This window comes from Hylobates moloch, unplaced genomic scaffold (assembly GCF_009828535.3).
Source record: "Hylobates moloch isolate HMO894 unplaced genomic scaffold, HMol_V3 SCAFFOLD_3, whole genome shotgun sequence".
Lineage (NCBI taxonomy): Eukaryota > Metazoa > Chordata > Mammalia > Primates > Hylobatidae > Hylobates > Hylobates moloch.
The window spans coordinates 79,361,978-79,380,762 of NW_026652278.1; the positions used below are offsets into that span (position 1 = coordinate 79,361,978).

The window sequence follows — 18,785 nt, forward strand, 5'->3', positions numbered from 1 at the left end:
TCATAAAGAAAAGCCACCCTGGGAGCAAAGCAAGTTATGGTTGTAAGAGACATTTCTGAGCTTAAAGTAGCCAGATCTATGATGGAGTGGTTACGGGTGGTTAAAGAGAAGGAGAACGTGAGAATGACTCATGAGACTATTAAATTGACTTAACTGAAATTTTTAAAAAGGGGGAAATACCAACTATCATGCACCGCCCCCACCCCACCATGTTTTAACGCTACTCAAGGTCTATGGCTGGGAAACGCCACTTGTTTTTCTTCAGTTAATGCTGAGACTGTTTGTCTGCCAGAGGTAAGAATGTCCTGCTTGGTCAAAGAACATGCTAGGATTTTGGAAAAACAGAGGAATGCTTTCTCTTCCAATAGAATAGACCTAGATTCTGATATGCTATATGCTATTCCACCAGATCTGGGGAAAATTACAGTAAAACCTTTTTTTAGAATTATCATGGGATATTTAACATTAACCAAGTCCCCTAGTTATGCTGAATGTGTCCACTGGGCCTGACATGGACTCCTTGCATGGGAAGCGTACATGAAGTCAGGCCAAGTTGTCCAGCTGCATTGGCAATGGCTGGCCAGGAAAGGCCAGGCTGGATCCCATTTCATTTGGGCATTTCGCGCCAGGCTGTTGTCCTGTCTGCAAAGGGGCTGCTGGCAAGAAGCATCCCCAAACACTCAGTTGCAAGGATATAAATTTCAGCGAGCCTTTTCAATATTCATGCAATTACCCCGGAAAGCACATTTGACATTTCATAAATACAGCAGAATATTTAGCATTTGTCTCTCCCTCTCTGCTACCTAAGCATACATGGGAAAATATTCCCCAGAGACCCTGCTGTCTGAAATGACGACAGTTATTGAATCCATAAATTTGATGGATCAAAGTCTTCCTTCTTCATCCCTTTTGTAATTTATAAATGGAAGTGTGACCATATAAATAAGGTGGCAGGGTGTCCTTCCTCATGGAGCACAACTAGCCATTCCTTACAAAAGGCCAGCCTCCCGCCAGCTCTGCCTGCAGCTTTAATCCTTTATGTTTGAGTCTCCAAAGTGAGCTCACAAACCAATAGACCCCACACAGACCTGTGGCCATGGCATGGGGGCCTGAGCGTGGAGGCCCCAGACACCCAGGCAGCAGTAGACAGTGCTGATGACAGGCTTGTGTTCCTGCCTCAGAGCCACCGAACACAATTTCAATTTTTCAAGGACTCTGGGGGCTCTGCAGATGGATTGATAGAACTCTGGGGCCTTGCACACAACACTCTCCATCCTCCCACAACCCACACAGGCTCAGGAATAAAAACTGCAGCTCTTCAGCAGCTCACCTGAGGCTGTATCAATGAGAGAAGCAAAACACCTTGCTTGGCCCAAGCCTGGCCTTTGTGAGCCAGCGCTGAAGACAGAGCTTCTGTATAAGAACAGCCCATCTCACAGTTGCCCTTTGGCATCCCAAACACAGGCCAGTTCTTCATGGACCTGGCTCCTCTCCCCAGACAGGAAAGTGGTATCTCTCCTGTGTGCCTGACATGAAACAAGGACCTCCTCTGCCACCAATAGGCCTATGAAGATAAATAAATAATGCATATTTTTCCCTAAAAGAAGTAACAGGAGCCGTTTTCCATACATGAGGCAATAGGGTTGACCTACCTGAGAGTTATTTTCAGAGCTATGTAGCCAATTATTTTGACTTTTTTCAATATTAGAGATGAATTCTTACTATGTAAAATGTGTGTTTATATACATGCATGCATACATACATGTATATATAATATGTGTATGTATGCATCTGTGGATATATGTGTGTGTCTAATAGTGTGGTGTATCTGAGATCAAGTTGATATATGTTCATGAATGCGTATATTGAAGTTTATATGTATAATATATGAATGAGCATAAATGTTAATACCATCCACAGATGTGTATAAAATTATTGTGTGTATTGCTATTTACGACTGGTATTGATATTGGTAAATACGGCTGGTATTGGTATGTGCTTGCATATATGCAAGAATTTATATGTGTATAGGAATGCATATATGCACGCGTGCATTCGTATGAATGAATATGTGTATGTGACTCTATGTAAGCGTAGTTTAAATGTAGTTTATATTTAGTTTGAATTTCTCTATAGCAAAATATATGTCAGGCACTGTATTTTACATATATTCATTTATTCTCACGTCTTTAAAAATCTATAATTACTTTCATTTTAACTGATGCAGAAAGTTACTGTCAGAGAGAGAATGGTTTGTTCAGGATCACACAGGTGGCAAAAGGCAAAGTGGAGATTAAATCCTTGGTCTGACACACTGTAGATAGACAGGGCTCCTAATATATATGTATATACACAAATACTCACACATGTTGTGTAGGTATGTGGGGGTAGGGGTGTGCACGTGCACATATGTATGAAAGGGGTCTCTTGTGCAGGGTCTCTGTTCACAGGATTCACTTGCATGCATATGTAGTCTAAGCCACCTCCTCTCATTGATCTTTTATTTTCCTGAAAGCCCTTTCTTCACCATCAGTCCCTTCACAGGATTATTGTCTGTCTGTGACCCTTTGGCCCTTTTAAGTGCTGCTGCAACAGCAGAAGCAATAACCAGATACGGGACCAGCCACTTTGGCAAGGCCACCCAATTCATCTAGCACGTTCAAGAGACCTGCAGAGCCAGGGGTTAGGAGGACCTGGGGTGCTGAGTGGCTCCAAAGTAGGCCCATCAGATTTCTCCAGTTCATGAAGAAAGTGGGCACCTTCGGGTGGAATGTCGTCATAAGGTCCCAGACGAGTTGCTAATCATAAAATGAGGACTGCTGTGTCTTCCACTCAAAGTAGCTGACGGAAGAAAGCCAGAGAAGATAAAAGTGTCTGGCGTATGGCTATACAGATGCAGCACTCTAAAAGTGTCCTCTCTTGCTGTGGAGACACAGTACACTGCAGTAGTGCTGGCCAACAGGCAGGTGGATGTTTTACTATTCATCTTCTTGCTTTGAAACCATTACATTTTGCACACATGAGTTCACTTCCATCCTGCATCTCCCTCTTTGGGAACTGCCCATAGTGCAGCAGCAGAGGCCCTGCAGCCATGTGGACACCTTGTGATCTGCCTCCACTCCGAGACAAATGATTGGAGAAAAAGGAGCCTCCCACAGTGACACCAGTGAGATTCAGGCTCCAGGAACCTGGACTGAGGTGGAGGGGCTCTTGCAGGCTTCTGGAGCCCACTGGAACTGAGAGCCTCGCTAGAGCAGGACTGAGGCACTCCTGGCACGCTGGGGTGGAGGAAGTTGTTTATAAAGGAAAGCAAAAAATCTAGCTGGAAGAAACAGAATCAAGATACCATGTGGCCCGTAGAAGACAAGCAATGACCTTGCTTCTTAAATTTTCATTTCCATGTTCATTCCCTCCCAGACCTGGCTATTACTCCTCACCTCAGGTTCCTTCAGGTAACTGCTATGTCCTTCCAAAAGCACCTCCCTTTTGCTTATAATATTCTGGATGCGTTTCTATTCCTGTATTTTGCTTATAATATTCTGGGTGCTCTTCTCTTCAGTGATGCCTGAATTTTAAATGCTCAGCTGTGTCTGAGGCACTGAGTGTTCTAGAACTTTCCTGCCACCCCTTTCACTGTTCTGACGTTCCTATGATCTGTCCCCATCTAGTTTTTAGTCTTAGTGAAAAAGAGGCTGGAAAAAAACTCAAAAGGTTGGGATATCCTAATACCACCAAGTAAGAAAGGTGGCCCTGAAAATTTATGATACACTGAAAGCGCCCAATTCAAAATATCCTCCTAATCAGCCATCCTTGTTTCTCCTGAAGATGTAGTATCTGCACGTAGGATTCTAAAAAGACATTATACATGCAAATATCATGGGTATGGGTGACATATGACATACACATGTAGCCAAGGGTGACAGCTGGCATCTCTCTGTTCTTTAATATTTAAATAAAATTGGTTCAAAAGTATATGCTTTTCTGTTCTGAAGTTTCATATTTGCCCATGTCTTTGTGATTTCCCAGGGACTTCCTTGTTTATGTCACCCAGTTTCTGCTCTGTGCTTATATTGATGCGTCCCTCCTTTGGTGATTGTCTTAATCTCTCACCTGGAACCCAGGCCTTGTCCCTTGATTTCTGGAAAACACCATTCATGCAGGCATTTTGGATTTGCAGCTGCTTTTCCTGAAGAGGCTCAACAGTGTTTCTCAGCAAACAACCTAAAACTGAACCACACATACCTCGTCCTCTTCTCAGCAGCCTTGGAACGCCCTTTCCCCTGCACCCCCAACTGCGCCAATCCCTCTGAGCAGGACAATACTTCCTGCTGCTCCCTTCCCCCACTCTCTCACCTGCTTCTCCTCTGCCCTGCATCAATCTCCTTCTCTCTCACCCATGCTTCCCCCTTAATTCCTCTAAGCATGAACATTTAGCTTTCCTTGATAAACCCCCAACCCACTCAGACAATCCCCAAGGGGCCTCCAATCATATCCATAAAGGCCCATTAAGGCTTGTTTTTAAACAAGCACAATTCTCTCCCTGAGTGGAATCCTGCTCCCAACATCCAAAATAACATTATTTCCCTCCCCCTTACACAGGCAGCTGAAGGAAACAAGGCCCTCCTGAAGAGCTTGGGGACCTCCTTCTGTCCCCAGTCTCTTTTTCAGCCCTGTCCCGACACCTGTCTCCTGACAGCCTGCCTGCCTTCCTGCCCAGCTTCTCTCCATGTCGGCCTACAATGGCCTGGCTTCTTCCTGCAGGCCCTTCCTTCTTCCTGGAAGACTTGCCCTTTTCAGCTGTGAAATTACCCTTCATCCTTCTAAACTCAACTCAAATATCGCCTTCTCTTGAGACCCCTCTCCCAATTCCCTGAACCCAAGAGGAATTAGACACTGCTGTCCCTGGGCTTTCTCAGACCTCTGTTTTCATGGCAGGAACAATTGCCCTTGTGGACAACAACATGCTCATACCAGCACCTTCCCCTTCCCAATGAGGAAACTTTTCAGTAGGGGCCAGGTCTTTTCCATCCCTCTATCTTTGTCATGGGAGATGACAAGTAATTACTGCTCTGATAGTGTCACATAAACAAATGTATAAATGAAGAACAAGTGACATTTATCTAATCACTCCCACCACCATATGTCAAGCAGTATTCTAGGCACCTGATAATGTATTCACTTGTTTGAGTACCTATGTGTACTTCCTCACCACAACACTATAAGGCAGGAGAGAGCATTAGGTGTTTTTTATACCTGTATCCTGGGACTCATCAATGTTGAGTTTATATAGAATCACCCAGGTAGAAAGGGCTGGAGCTGAAACCTCAATCCAGCCTAGAATCCTAACAATTATAGTGGACTCTGAAAGAAATGAAATTTTTTAAGGTCAAGGGGAAGAAAATGAAGGGTTCCTTCATGAACAGTGGTTTTAGGCTCTTGCAAAAGACATTTACTAGGGAACCATATTGATACTGTGCTAGAATCAAAAGCCACAAAGACTCGTGTACCTTACTATAGCTGTGACTATAGCTGTGACTTACTATAGCTGTGACTTACTATAGCTGTTGTAGCTGTGACCTACTATAGCTGTGACCTACTATAGCTGTGACTGTTAGGTGCTCTGGAGCCAAATAACTTTAGTGGGAATTCCTGAGCTGTCTTTCAACTGAGGTAGGAAGCACCTGTCATAAATACTTGGGACTCCATAAAGTACAACCATTTTTAATCTCACCGCTGTGTAACATAATGTCAGGAACACACACACACACACACACACACACACAATAATTACAGTCAAGCCTGGTAAATGCCACAGCTCTGTAGACTAATCTGAGGCCAATGGTTGTTACAGGAACTTGGGGTATGCCTTGGCCATCCAGACAGGTCAGTAACCAGAGTGCTTTTGCTGTAGCCACAGAACAGAAAGATAAGCTCAGAATCATGATTGTGGGCCCCTGGCCCTGCTGAACTGGCCAGGTTGGGAGGAAGCTGACCCTTTCTCTAACACTTTAATGGCATTTGAATTGTGTTCTCTTTGCCAAAAGAAGTGTTAGTCTCTGTTAAAATCACACTCTAAAGCTCTCATAAAAAAGATTCTAGCTCCATAAGCCAATATTGACACAAGGACAATGAGAAGCATATGCAAAGAGAGTTTATTCGAACCCGTGGGAACAAATGTTTCCTGCTCTCACTCATTAGAAGCATCAGCAATAGCCAGTGTGGAGTTCCTTTCATGTATGTACAAGGAGAACAGGAGCATGCAGATGAGAGCACACATGAAGACAAGGGAAAGGACACTACTCTGGATAAAGCTGATCATGTTTTTGAGCTTTTGCTAAATAGTACTGATAATATATGATTGTATTAGTTAGCTATTGCTGCATAACAAAGCAGAGCAAAATTAATGACCTAAATAACACCCATATAGATTTTCTCACGCAACAAGAAGATGGCTGGGTGGTTAGCTGAACCCAGTTCATGCATCTGTGGTCATATGGCCAGTTGTCTGGGGCTGGCTCATCTACAGTGATCTCAGCTGGAATGACTCTTCTGCTCTGGGTGGTTTATTTTCCAGCAGGTTAATTCAGGCTTGTTCTCATGGTCATGGTAAGAGTTCAAGAGAAAAGGTGGAAACATGTAATGCCTTTTGAGGTTTGGAACTAACACATTGTCACCTCTATCACTTTCTTATTCCTAAAACAAGCCATCAGGCCAGTCCAGATTTCTGGGACAGGGAAGTAAATGTCGTCTCTTGATGGGAGAAGCAGAGGTCACTTGGCAATAAATTTCCTACCCTGCTCAACAGTAACATGGTGAGAAATTAACTAACATTTGTTGAACATTGAAGACTCACTATTACCTAGTTGTTTTTATCTCCACTTTTATGATGAGGGAACTAAAATTTAGGAAAGCAACTTGGCCAGGACCAGAAAGCTGGAAAGTAAAAGAGCTGAGGTTTGAAACAAGCCTGTGCCTTTTCTGTTTCACCAAATAGGCCTGACAGCTCTCTGTGCTCTTTAATATTGATGTAAAGAAGCAGGCATGCTTGACTTTGGGTGTTTACAAGGGATGTGTGGAGGGAGGATTAGCCGACACACTGGGAAATAGGCAGTGTCCAGGCAAACAGGCTGGCACAATAGAAAGAAAAACGGCTTTGGAGTTAGACACTCCTGGGTCCAAACAGCTATAAATCTCTTTCCTCATTTGCAAGATGGTGACAGCAGCCCCCTTTTCACAAGGCTGTGTGAAGAATAAATACGCTCTGAGCTACCTGGTTTCAGATGCAGGACCTATCACTGGCTGGGTGTTTGACCTCAGATAGGTCATTCTGCTTCCTTGGGCCTTGGTTTACTTATCTGTAGAGTGGGCCTATCAAGGGTCCTTGTCTTATAGAGTTATTGTGAGGATTAAATGAATTCACTTCTGCAGAACATTTAGAATGCCTGGCATGTAGTGCTATATAATAATCAACATGCAAATTTGCCTGTGCACTTATAGTGCCTTAGAGACAAAGGCAGTCATACAAGGCCAGGGTGCTGAGCTCCATTGAGGATCTGGTAAAGGATCTGCTATGGAGTGAGCACTTCATGAATTGCACCTCCGCATGTAGGGGCTGAGGGGCCTGACAGAATCATATCTAGAGACAAACTCTGACTTCAGGTCCTGTTTGAGGAGTCAGTGCTTCTGCCCAACTCAGAGGGAAGCAATGGAAATGGGTTTCAAAGCCATTTTATGTGGAGGGACTCGGCGAGCACTCGCTCTTCCAGAGATAGAATTGTCATGCTTTTGGAAGGCACATAGCCCAGGGGGCTGTCATGTGTAGTTGAAAAGTAGGGAGATAAAAGTATTATCAGGGAGAAAACTAGTCACTTTACAGTCACACATACATACACAGTATGTATTTTTTACAGTCACACAAACATACACAAGTATCACACATACATACACACACATACGCATATACATACACACACTCACATTTCTATCTGGACAGTTGATGGTATTTGAGTGGAAAATATACCAGAAGAAATAAATAGGCTGAAGTGTGTCCAACCCTCAAAATTCGTGTGTCAAAATACTCATCCCCAATGTCTCAGAATGTGACCATATTTGGAAAGAAGGCTTTTAAAAAGGTAATTAATGGGAAAGTAAAACTAGGTCATATAGGTGGGCCCTAATCTAACACCACTGGTGTCCTTAGAGGAAGAGGAGATGAGGACACAGACATACACAGAAGGAAGACCATGTGAGGACACAGGGAGAAGGTGGCCATCTGCAAGCCAATGAGAGAGGCCTCAGGAGGAACCAACCCTGCTGACACCCTGATCTCAGTCCTTCAGCCTCCAGCGGTACGAGAGAATGAATTTCTGCTGCTTCAGCCACTGTCTGTGGAACTCGGTTATGGCTAATACAGTCAATAATTGGCCATTGACTTTATATAAAATTTCAGTAAAAGATTGTGGGACTCCCAGACCTAGTTTGTTTTTCCCAGGCCAGGAGAGCTGTGAATTATTATTTTTCATTGTTGCATAATAATTGCCCATATGTATGGGCATGTGTGATATTTTGTTACATGCATAGAAAATGTCATGATCAGGTCGGGGTATTTAAAATATCCATCTCCTCAAGCATTTATCATTTCTGTGGAGCTGTGGACTCTTCATGAAAAGTATGGAGGGGCTGGCCTGCAGAACCAGGGGTCAGGGTAGAGGGGGAGCTGGAGACACATTCCCATCCTTCTCCCCACACAAAGTCCTTCTGACACGACCATGCCACTCTGGTTGAATCCTTATTTCTGGGACCCTCCCCAATCTGTGTTCATGGTCAGCTTTGGCCTCAGCCCATGCCCTGGATTTTCCACTGTGGCATCCTGCTCCTCCCACACCTGCCTTCCCTCTCTCCTCCCGCGGGACACACTCAAATCTGACCGAGAGACTACTGTGTGCCACCTCCTGCTCTCTCTGCATCTCCCTACTTTTGGGTCTGAAGAAGTGTGAGGACCGAGTATTATGTGCACACCCACAATGCCTGCCGCGTCTTCAGGGTCCCTTAGCTTGTAACTCACTTCACATGAATATGAACAAGTTGATATTTTTAAGGTTAATGACCCAGTTGCTTATAAGACAGGCGGGGTTTGAAATCAAACAGCTCATATGAACCGGAAGCCTGTGAAACAACCTTTATTATGCGGCTCGGCAGTATCTGAGAAAACTAACTCATTCTTTGGCACCGATACAACCATCCAAGACTCGTGTTCTCCAGCTAATTTACACCTTGGAAAAAAATCCCCCAAGTCTTCTCACTTCAGCAAGTGTCTCACGTTTTTTTTTTTTAATTTAATTATGTACATCAGGACTCAACTTGTTGCAGTTGCTGAAAGTAAGCTGAGCTTGCTTACCTATAGGGCAATAGAAATAAATTGCCCTAAGCAGAATGGGCTGCAGTGAACAATATTGAGAAATTATGCTGATTTACAACATAGATAAAAATTGTCCTTTTTTCAGCAGTCACAATTAAAATTAGGAGGTTTTCAATTATACTACAAGTAGCATATCATCTATTTTCTCATTTCTCCTTAATTTTAAGAGGCTGTGAGTTTTCCATCTTTTTGCACATCTCCTCACTCTTGTCAGCCCACTTTCCTGTCTGTAAGATGGGTCCTGAGTTAATGCAGCCACCCCAAAAATGAAAATTAAAAACCCAAACTGAGTTCTGTCAAATACCAACTCTGTATAGGATTGGGCTTTCCTGGCCACCTGCTGTTTCCTAATGAAGAGGAGTATGCTGAATTTTACCTCCCTATTTGATGGTCTATTCTTTTCCTTTTAAAAATTGTTTTATTATTTAAAAATAACAATGATGCATAGTAGTTCTACCATATTCTAAAATTCAGAGTTATAAAAATATTATTGAATCTTCTCCCCATATCCTAATCCCACTTGAGTTAAACAGCATTTGCAGTGTCTATCCTTGCCTTTCTCTCTAATCATATGAAGATAGATGATAGATAGATAAATAGATAAATAATAGATAGATATGCATATAAAAGCCTTTTTCATTTTTAACTGTTTTACAGAAGCGTGATGATGCTATTCACATGACTGAGCCCTTTGATTTTTGTACTCAATGACCGCTAAATCCCTCTGACCCACAAACATGCACCTCATTTTTCCCTTTTAACTGTAGCATAAAATTTGATAGTAAGAATGTTCTGTGGCTTAATCAACCATTCCCCTCTGGTAGATATTTAGGTTGTTTTATCTCTGTGCTTTCTCTTTTGAATACTGCAAACATTACTGTGATAAACGTTGTACTCATGTTTGTAATATCACCTTCCAAAAGGTCAACATATATAGATACTTTCAGCTGCACTCTGTACACTGATATTATTTTCCTTAAAAGTTACAGCAATTTACAGTTAATCAGCAATGTGTTCTTCATATCTTATTCCACTTAGCTATTATCTGTCTCAAGAGTGGGAGTCCTTGACATATTCAAGAAAGTGACCTTTTGTGCTACATGCAATTTGGATTTTCAGCTACCTATGAATGCCTCTAAATTTTCTTTTCACTTAAGCTAATTTCACTTTCATTCTTTTGCTTGCAAGAGACTTAATTAATACATCATATGTTTTGCCATATATAGTATTTTTATTACAAGTTTTCTTCTCTAAAGTATGCCCGCATCCAAAAATTCTACAATTATTCTAAATTTTCATTTAGATTTTTCATTTGTCAGAAAGTTTTTTTTTCCTCCATTGGCTTTAGATATAAGCGAGCCAAAAGGTTAAGATTTTCTTGATAGCAGGGAGGCATTAGGAATGTTTACACATCTGTATTATCCTCAATGCCCTCTACTCAGAATTTCACAAAAGAAGGGCTCAGGAGACATCTGTTTAAGAAAAGAAAGGAGAAAAGATTGAAAGAAGAAAGGAAGAAAAAATGGAAGGAAAGAAGGAAGAAGAAAAGAATGAAGGAAAAAGGGAAGGAAGGGAGGAAGGAAGGAAGGAAGGAAGGAAGGAAGGAAGGAAGGAAGGAAGGAAGGAAAGTTTTCCTAGAAAAGAAGGAAAAAAGATGAAAATGTGTCTATAATCTTTTAGGAAAAAAATTTTTCTATATTACCCAAGATGGTGATGTTAGCCCCTGGGTCTTTCATAAGTCTTGTATTTGTTAAGATTTAAGATTTTCTCCTTTTTTCCTTGCTTTCTTCTATATATTTTTTTCCTTTCTTTTCTTCAACAAGTATTCCTGAGTGGCCTCTACTGGTGATGACTATTCTTCTATATTCTCACTTCCCTTTTCAGAAGTTCTGGCATGCGGGTCACACATATTTGAGTTTAAAATCCTTGATCAGGCCAGGCACGGTGGCTCATACTTGTAATCCCAGCACTTTGGGAGGCCGAGGCAGGCAGATCACGAGATCAGGAGATCGAGACCACGGTGAAACCCCGTCTCTACTAAAAATACAAAAAAATTAGCCGGACGTGGTAGTGGGCGCCTGTAGTCCCAGCTACTTGGGAGGCTGAGGCAGGAGAATGGCATGAACCAGGGAGGCGGAGCTTGCAGTGAGCTGAGATTGCGCCACTGCACTCCAGCCTAGGCGACAGAGCGAGACTCCGTCTCAAAAAAAAAAAAAAAAAAAAAAAAAAAAAAAAAAAAAAAAAAAAAAAATGGAAAAAGAAAGGGCGGGGGGGGGGGGTTGGGGGGAGAGTGATCTCCACCCCACGCCCCAACAGGCGACAGTAGAAAGCCCCCCCAAAAAAAAAAAAAAAAAAAAAAAAAAAAATCCTTGATCAATCACCTACAAGCTGGTTTTCCTTGGAAAAGTAGTCTGGCATCCCTGGGCTTGTTCCACCCACCTGTAAAATGTGGCTAATTGGCACCACCCTTAGAGATCAGTCATGGGACTTCATTGGGATTATAGGGCAAAGGGCCTGACCCAGGAGGTGCAACATAGATGGCCCTAGGCTGACTTTGTTCAATTAGTCCTGCCCCCGGATTTCCTTTGACTGCCCCATTCTAACACATTTGGAAAAAGAGGAAACACCGGGCCCTGGGGATGTTCTCACACATGTCACCCCCTTTTCCCCTCTCCTCTCACACCTCATGTGTGTTGGAGCCTACAGCATGCCAGGGACCAAGCTGCTTTCCTCTGTGTCACCGATTGCCACATAGGATTTACCATCCCTTCACGTTTTCTGGGTCATAGAACTCCTTGAGAAATTGACGAATGCTTTAGATCCTTTCCTCAGGAAAAAAAATAAATATAAAAGCCTCCACTACTATGTGCATGTAATTTTGGTGTCACAGACACCCCATAGAGGATCCATCCTTAGACCTCAGTTAAGGGCCTGGATCTGGAAAGTGGTGGCTTCAAACAAATCCAGCCCCTGCATCCTCCAGAGATCATAGCTGACATAAGAATGTATGTGTCTAGGGCAGGCAGCCATGTGTGCATCAGCCAGCAGCCTCCCCATCAGCGCCCTACAGTGGAATTGTAGGGCTTCCCCCAACAATGTGAGTGGTAATGCCCATGGTGGGCTTGGCAGAGGTGACTGCCCGTTATCCATCAGCCAGGCCTGGGCAGGGGTGGAGGGTGGAGGGAAGGTGCCCAGGGAATTTCACATGCTTTTTCTCTCTTGTGCTTACTTGGCAGTTTGTCAGTTAGTAAGGAAAAATGAAAAGTGGCTAACTTATTTAAGTGACTATATTATTTAACCACCATAACAGCCCTGAAGGAGCTTATTATCATTCTTCTAGATTAGGGATGGAGGAGTCTGGGAGAGGATGTGACTTGGTTGAGGCAACATGAATAGCAAGAGGTGGAAGGGACCATATCCGTGCTCAAAGCCTGTGGTTTAATATTCCAGTGCGGTTTAGTCAAATCCAGACTGCTGCATGTTCTAGGACTCAACAATCTAACAAAATTAAGAAGCTAACCAAAGAGAAAAAAGGAGCCACCCACCCTCAGGAGCAGTTTTCTAAATATCTAAGGACAAATGCAGAAGACCCAATGTTAAGGCAACACAAATGAGGCCTCACAGACCATGAAGACTCTAGAGGCAAGGATCTAAATGAATGAAACTGAGTGTGACCTTGGGGAAAAGTCTCAGTGAATCTCATCACAGACACAACGGTGCCTGTCCAAATTCAATCAGACAAGTATTGGTGTGTGACTTCCCTCCCAGAGCCAGAACTGTGCTGGTGCTAGGGATAGAAGGATAAATAACACATGGTCCTGGTCTCCAAAGGGCTCACAGACTCACAAGAGGAAGACAAGTGCAATGCAAAGTAAGAAGGTGTCTGCAAGATGCTGCAGGGGGTAAAGAGAGCAAGTAATTGTGCTAAAGAGTGGTAAAAATCCCCCACAAGATGTTAATATGACAGCTGGGAATTTTCAAAAATGTAGCAGTTTGCCATGCTTAGAAAAGAAAGAGGGAGACATTCCAGGCAAAGGAAAGATCATGAAAATGAATAGCTTATGCATTAGTAGCAACATGTCTAAAATGTCAGTGGCTTATCACAACAAAGATTTTCATTAGTTGTAGATCCACATCTTCAAGGAGAGTCAGGGATGGGTTTGGGAGCCTGGATGCTGCTCCACACTGTGATTAAGGGACCTAGGCTGAATGGATGACCTCCAAGGTCACAGGCCAGGAAGAGTCTGGACAAGGAGAAACAGCTGTTAATAACTCAGCCCAGAAGTGACACACTTCATTCTCTTCTTCATTGGCTAGAGCTAGTCATTGAACCCCACCTAATTGCAAGGGCACTGGGAAATGTTTTCTTCCTAGAAAGCAGAACCACAACTCAGTGAACACTGGCTGTGGCTTATGAAGGTTTGGGAAAACGTGACTAGTGGGATTTGTTGGATCATGGTTATATGTTGTGTGCATACCAGGACAGTGTGTGCTTAATACACGTTTTAGAATCACTTTTTTGTCTGTGCTTTCTGCAAACCAATTTACCCTGATAATTAGGGAAAGTTCATATATGTTTGTATAAGAAATGAGCAGCCGAGTGTGGTGGGTGGCTCGTGCCTGTAATCCCAATACTTTGGGATGCCAGAGGCAGGTGGATCACCTGAGGTCAGGAGTTTGAGACCAGCCTGGCAAACATGGTAAAACCCTGTCTCTACTAAAAATACAAAAATTAGCTGGGTGTGGTGGCGCATGCCTGTAGTCTCAGCTACTCAGGAGGATGAGGCAGGAGAATCGTTTGAACCTGGGAGGCAGAGGTTGCATTGAGCTATCATGCCACTGCACTCCAGCCTGGGCGACAGAGTGAGACTCTGTCTCAAAAAAAAAAAAAGAAAGAAAGAAATGAGCAAAAAACTAAATATTCTCTTTCATGTTCACAGACCCTCCAAAATCAAGAAAATATTTCAAGGAAATGCCACATGGAGAGAACATGCAGGACAAGTGATGAGAATAATCTTGTTCTGAAAAACCCCCTGAAGACAAGCTGGCTAACAGCTTGGAAACCTGGTTTCCAAACAGCACCTCTGACTGACTGTCTGGAAATCATCCTACCCTCTCTGAATCTTGCAACAGGCGTCTCCAACTGACATCTTTCACTGCATCATGAGGCAGTAGCTCCTCTGAGTCACTTCCCAGCTGGGACTGGGTCTGCTCAGCCCAGCCACTCTGCCTCTCCCACCCCTGCTGCAGCACCACCATTACCCACTTTTTATTTTTTTCTGGTTTCTGTAGAACAGCCTGGTCCCTCATAGACTCGAATTCTCTCACCACCATGACACTGGGCTAGGCAAGCTCTCTCCTGGCCTGCAGCACCTTGGTATTCTCAGCCTCACACTTGAGGGCATTTTTATTCTTTTCTGTGCAGTCATTTTGTCCTTTCACTGGAACTTATCTTCCCTGCTCCTCAAGTCAAGAGTGGTACCATAAGAAAACCATGCCTTGTTTCTGCCAGCCCCAGCTCTAAGCAACTCCCACCTGAACCGCTGCAAGAACCTCCCAACCATCCTCTCCACACCTAAGCATGCACTTTCTAATCATTTTCTATACCTCAGCTACAACCACAGCCGCAGAACACAGCAGTTAAAGGTGCAGCCTTCAGAATCACCCCAAGTTCTAGCTATTTTGCTTCTTTGAGCCTTCCTATCTGAAAAGTAGGGATGATCATTAGATTTACCTGGTTCAATGGTTGTGACTGCTAAATGCAATAATGTGCAGGGTACTCAGCAAAGTTGCTACCACAGTGCAAGTGCTCCATATATTTTACCTATCATTATCATTATCTTCAACATCATTATCATTGCAGACCCCGTGTGCTTAGAATTGGCCCAGCTTCTCCTGGCAACTGGACAGAGAACAGCATGAACCATTATGGCTTCTTGCACCACACTTCGAAAAAGGAAGTATTATTGCTCCAAGATCCTGCCCACAAGACCCACACTGGCATGTCAGTGAGACTGTGACCATCATTGTGGGCACCATCATAGCTGCATAACAACAATTGGCCATTGGATGGCACAGAGAGCCACCTCTAGGGAGTCTGAAACCCCATGTCCATGATGGAAGGTGATTTTGAGATGTGGGAAGAGCAAGCGGGTATCAATGATGAGATCTAGAATAGGGCAGGCAAAACAATTGCACGAACCCACAAAACTCCACAGTGTCTGTAATGCATAGTCCACTTTTGTGGCACTACATTTTATCTCAGAGATACAACTAATCTCAGTCTCTCCATCTGCAAAGCTTCCTGAATCCTTCTTTCCAGGATGAATAAATTTCCCGGCAAAACAAGACCCAGGGGAAAGTTTTGAATCCATACAATAATATATCACTGCATTTGCCACAAACTCTTGATTCAACAGAACTGATTTTGTGCGCTTAGTCTTTGCCCTGGGGATAGAACGTGAACAAGAGAGACAAGGGGCCTGCTCTCATGGTCTTAGCCTTTAGCAAGAGAGATAATAAACAGGTAAAGACATAAATAAGTAATAGACCTTCGGCGGATGGTAAGATCTACAGATAAAAATATAACAGGGTAATGAGCTAGAGAAGGTTAGAGAAAGAGAGGATTGCTGGGAAGATGGAAGGGGCTGCATGTGGCCACTGGGAAGATGTAAAGATTTGTAATCCAGGTCTGTTGTGCATGGGATAAGGACACACAAACAGGGTAGTGTAGAGAAAGGACAAAGTGACATGTACTGGCACCAAGAAGGAGCTCCAGAAATGATGGGTGTTATGTTAGAATCTACTGGGTGTCATCAAGGGTGACCCAGGTACAGAGCCTCTGGACTTGGGGGGAAAAAGGGCCAGGCAATTAGCCAAATTGGAGGCACCCTTCCCAGGAGAGGGCCCTTTTGAGCAAGCTGCCAGTGACTGTCCCCTACATTCAGAGATGCTGCTGCCTGAGCTGCCAGGTTTCACATGCACAGGGCTGGCCAGGAATCAAGAGGCCCTTCTTCTCACGTTAAAGCATAGCAGTCTGTTCTGTTCTCCTGTCATGTCATAAATAAAGGAGCCTTGATCTCATAAAATGGGCATCTCTGGCTTTGTTGTAAGTGAAGTGCCTGAGGACAGATGATTGTAGCTGCACAGGATAACTGAACATAGAGGAATGCGGCCACCTCAGTGTACCAGGGAGTGCTCTAGAGAGGAGTAGCCAGCAGCCTCCAGGGTGCTCCAGAAACCTACATAAAAACGACCAGGCCAGAACATCTGGTGAGGTCAGAGCTGAATCCATGCACCTCAGAGCTTTTGTTCTTCCTGACTAATTGTGCTCCTGCTGGTGTCACAGATCAGAGAAGAGGTGCCAGGGACATGGGGTACAGGAAGCACAGGTTAACAAGAGCACATTCGCACACAAGCACAAGAAAAGCAATTAGGAAAGGCCAGCAGGCTATCCACCTGGCCTTCAGCCTCTTCTCTCAGTGTCTTCCCAGGGTCTGGGAAAGGTTTGCCTGTTTCCTGTGGACTGAATCACACGCAGGGAGACCCCTGAAATGCCTGGCTGAGATTATGGGAGGAGATTCTTAAAAGTGAGTGTCAGCATTAATAGCTCAGTGTGATTCTTTTCTAGGGAAAATGTTCACAAATTTCATTTTGCTCTCAAAAGGACCAATGGCCCCCAAAAAACTTTTAAAGACAGAGCTCTTATGACTTTACTGTGCCAGATGTCATGCCAAGTCCAGGAACCATGTCTCAGGGGAGGAATCTTTTTACTAAAGGGGCATGAAGAGGGGAAAGAACACTGGCCCTGGGTCCAGCATTGTGTCAGCTGCTTCACATCCAGCATCTAATGCAGTTGCCCCATCTAATGCTCAAGCTGTAAGGCTACCTCAGTTTCCCCAATCAACAGATGAGAGGGCCAAAGCTCCAAGTAGTTGGGCAGGTTGCCCAGGATGGATGCATATGTAGAAGATGGAACAACCCAGAGTGGTGTGATTCCAAACCATGCATTCTCCATTGCATCACAGTGATCTTTAAGATCACCAGCAGAGTGGAGTGAGACTTCAGGGTAAGATCACATCAAGATATCAAGTCCAGACAGGCCAACCCCACACCGTTCACATGATCTCTGAAACAACTTTTCAAGAGCAGCATTGTGAATTCAACTAGACACTCTTCCATCAAGCAAGGATGGAAAACTCCAAATGACTGCAAGACAAGAGCTCCCAGCAAACACAGAATTCCAGAGCAGATTCTTCTTTTGAAGCTTCTGTGAATGAAATCTCATAATCAGGTGGGGCTTTGAGCTGCTCTCTCCTTAAAGGTACCTTCCAGCCCCGTGGTTCTAGATTGGGTGTTCCTCCTCAGTGTGGGGATTTTTTTTTTTTTTTTTTTTTTTGAGACAGATTCTCACTCTGTCGCCCAGGCTGGAGTGCAATGGCACAAACTTGGCTCACTGCAAGCTCTGCCTCCCAGGTTCATGCTAGTCTCCTGTCTCAGCCTCCTGAGTAACTGGGACTACAGGTGCCCACCACAATGCCAGGCTAATTTTTGTATTTTTAGTAGAGACGGGGTTTCACCATGTTAGCCAGGATGGTCTTGATCTCCTGATCTCATAATCCTCCCACCTTGGCCTCCCAAAGTTCTGGGATTACAGGCATGAGCCACTGCACCCAGCCAGTGTGGGGGTTTTTTAAACATGTAAGTGCCTGGGTGGGTCAGTGAATAACATTCCTGCTTGCATAAGATTCTAGCAAAATTAAGACCCTTAAGAGTATAGCTTTTATCTCATTCAAATCCCATTTTCATAGATGGGAGAACTGGGGCAGAACTGGCAAACAACCTGTCCAATGTTGTACCATTTTTGGTGCCTGGAGTTGGCCAAGCTGGAAGTCAGATCTAGCTTTGACTCGTTCAGTGGGAAGGACTTCTTCCTTTTTGCATGCCTTACTTTCTCATACCATTTCCTGGCTCTGAGGGAAATCTAGAGTGTCTTGTTTCACAGTTCAGTGTTATCCCTGCACTTACAACAAGGTACTGTGGAAAGAGCATGGCCTGGAAGTCCCAACAGTCTGGAATGAAATTTTCTCTGCCAAGAGACCCTCAGTCTCTTCTTATGGTAATGGGAAGAAACAATGTCTATGATATAGGGTAGTTGTAAGGAGACAATGAGATCAAGCACACAGAGCACTTAATAGGTCCTCAGTGGATGATAGGTATCTCTTGTAATATTCCAACATCAATTGTGACTGCGGCTCAGCCGGCAGGGCCAGCACTGCCGGCCCCGGGTGGAATTCCTTGCCCTTGGGCTGGTCAAGTGCTCTTCCCTTGCCAGTTGCTCTTTAAGAGGAACCAATTTCACACTTCC

General features: G+C 43.9%; 1 long non-coding RNA gene across 1 annotated transcript; it reads left to right on the top strand.

Annotated features, from left to right (window-relative positions):
• The first annotated feature begins 198 nt into the window (after nt 1-198).
• On the top strand, nt 199-16,506 carry LOC116479079 (uncharacterized). Its single transcript, XR_009212587.1, has 2 exons — nt 199-294; nt 14,359-16,506. It is a non-coding gene; the product is annotated as an uncharacterized LOC116479079 (long non-coding RNA).
• Nucleotides 16,507-18,785: the final 2,279 nt, after the last annotated feature.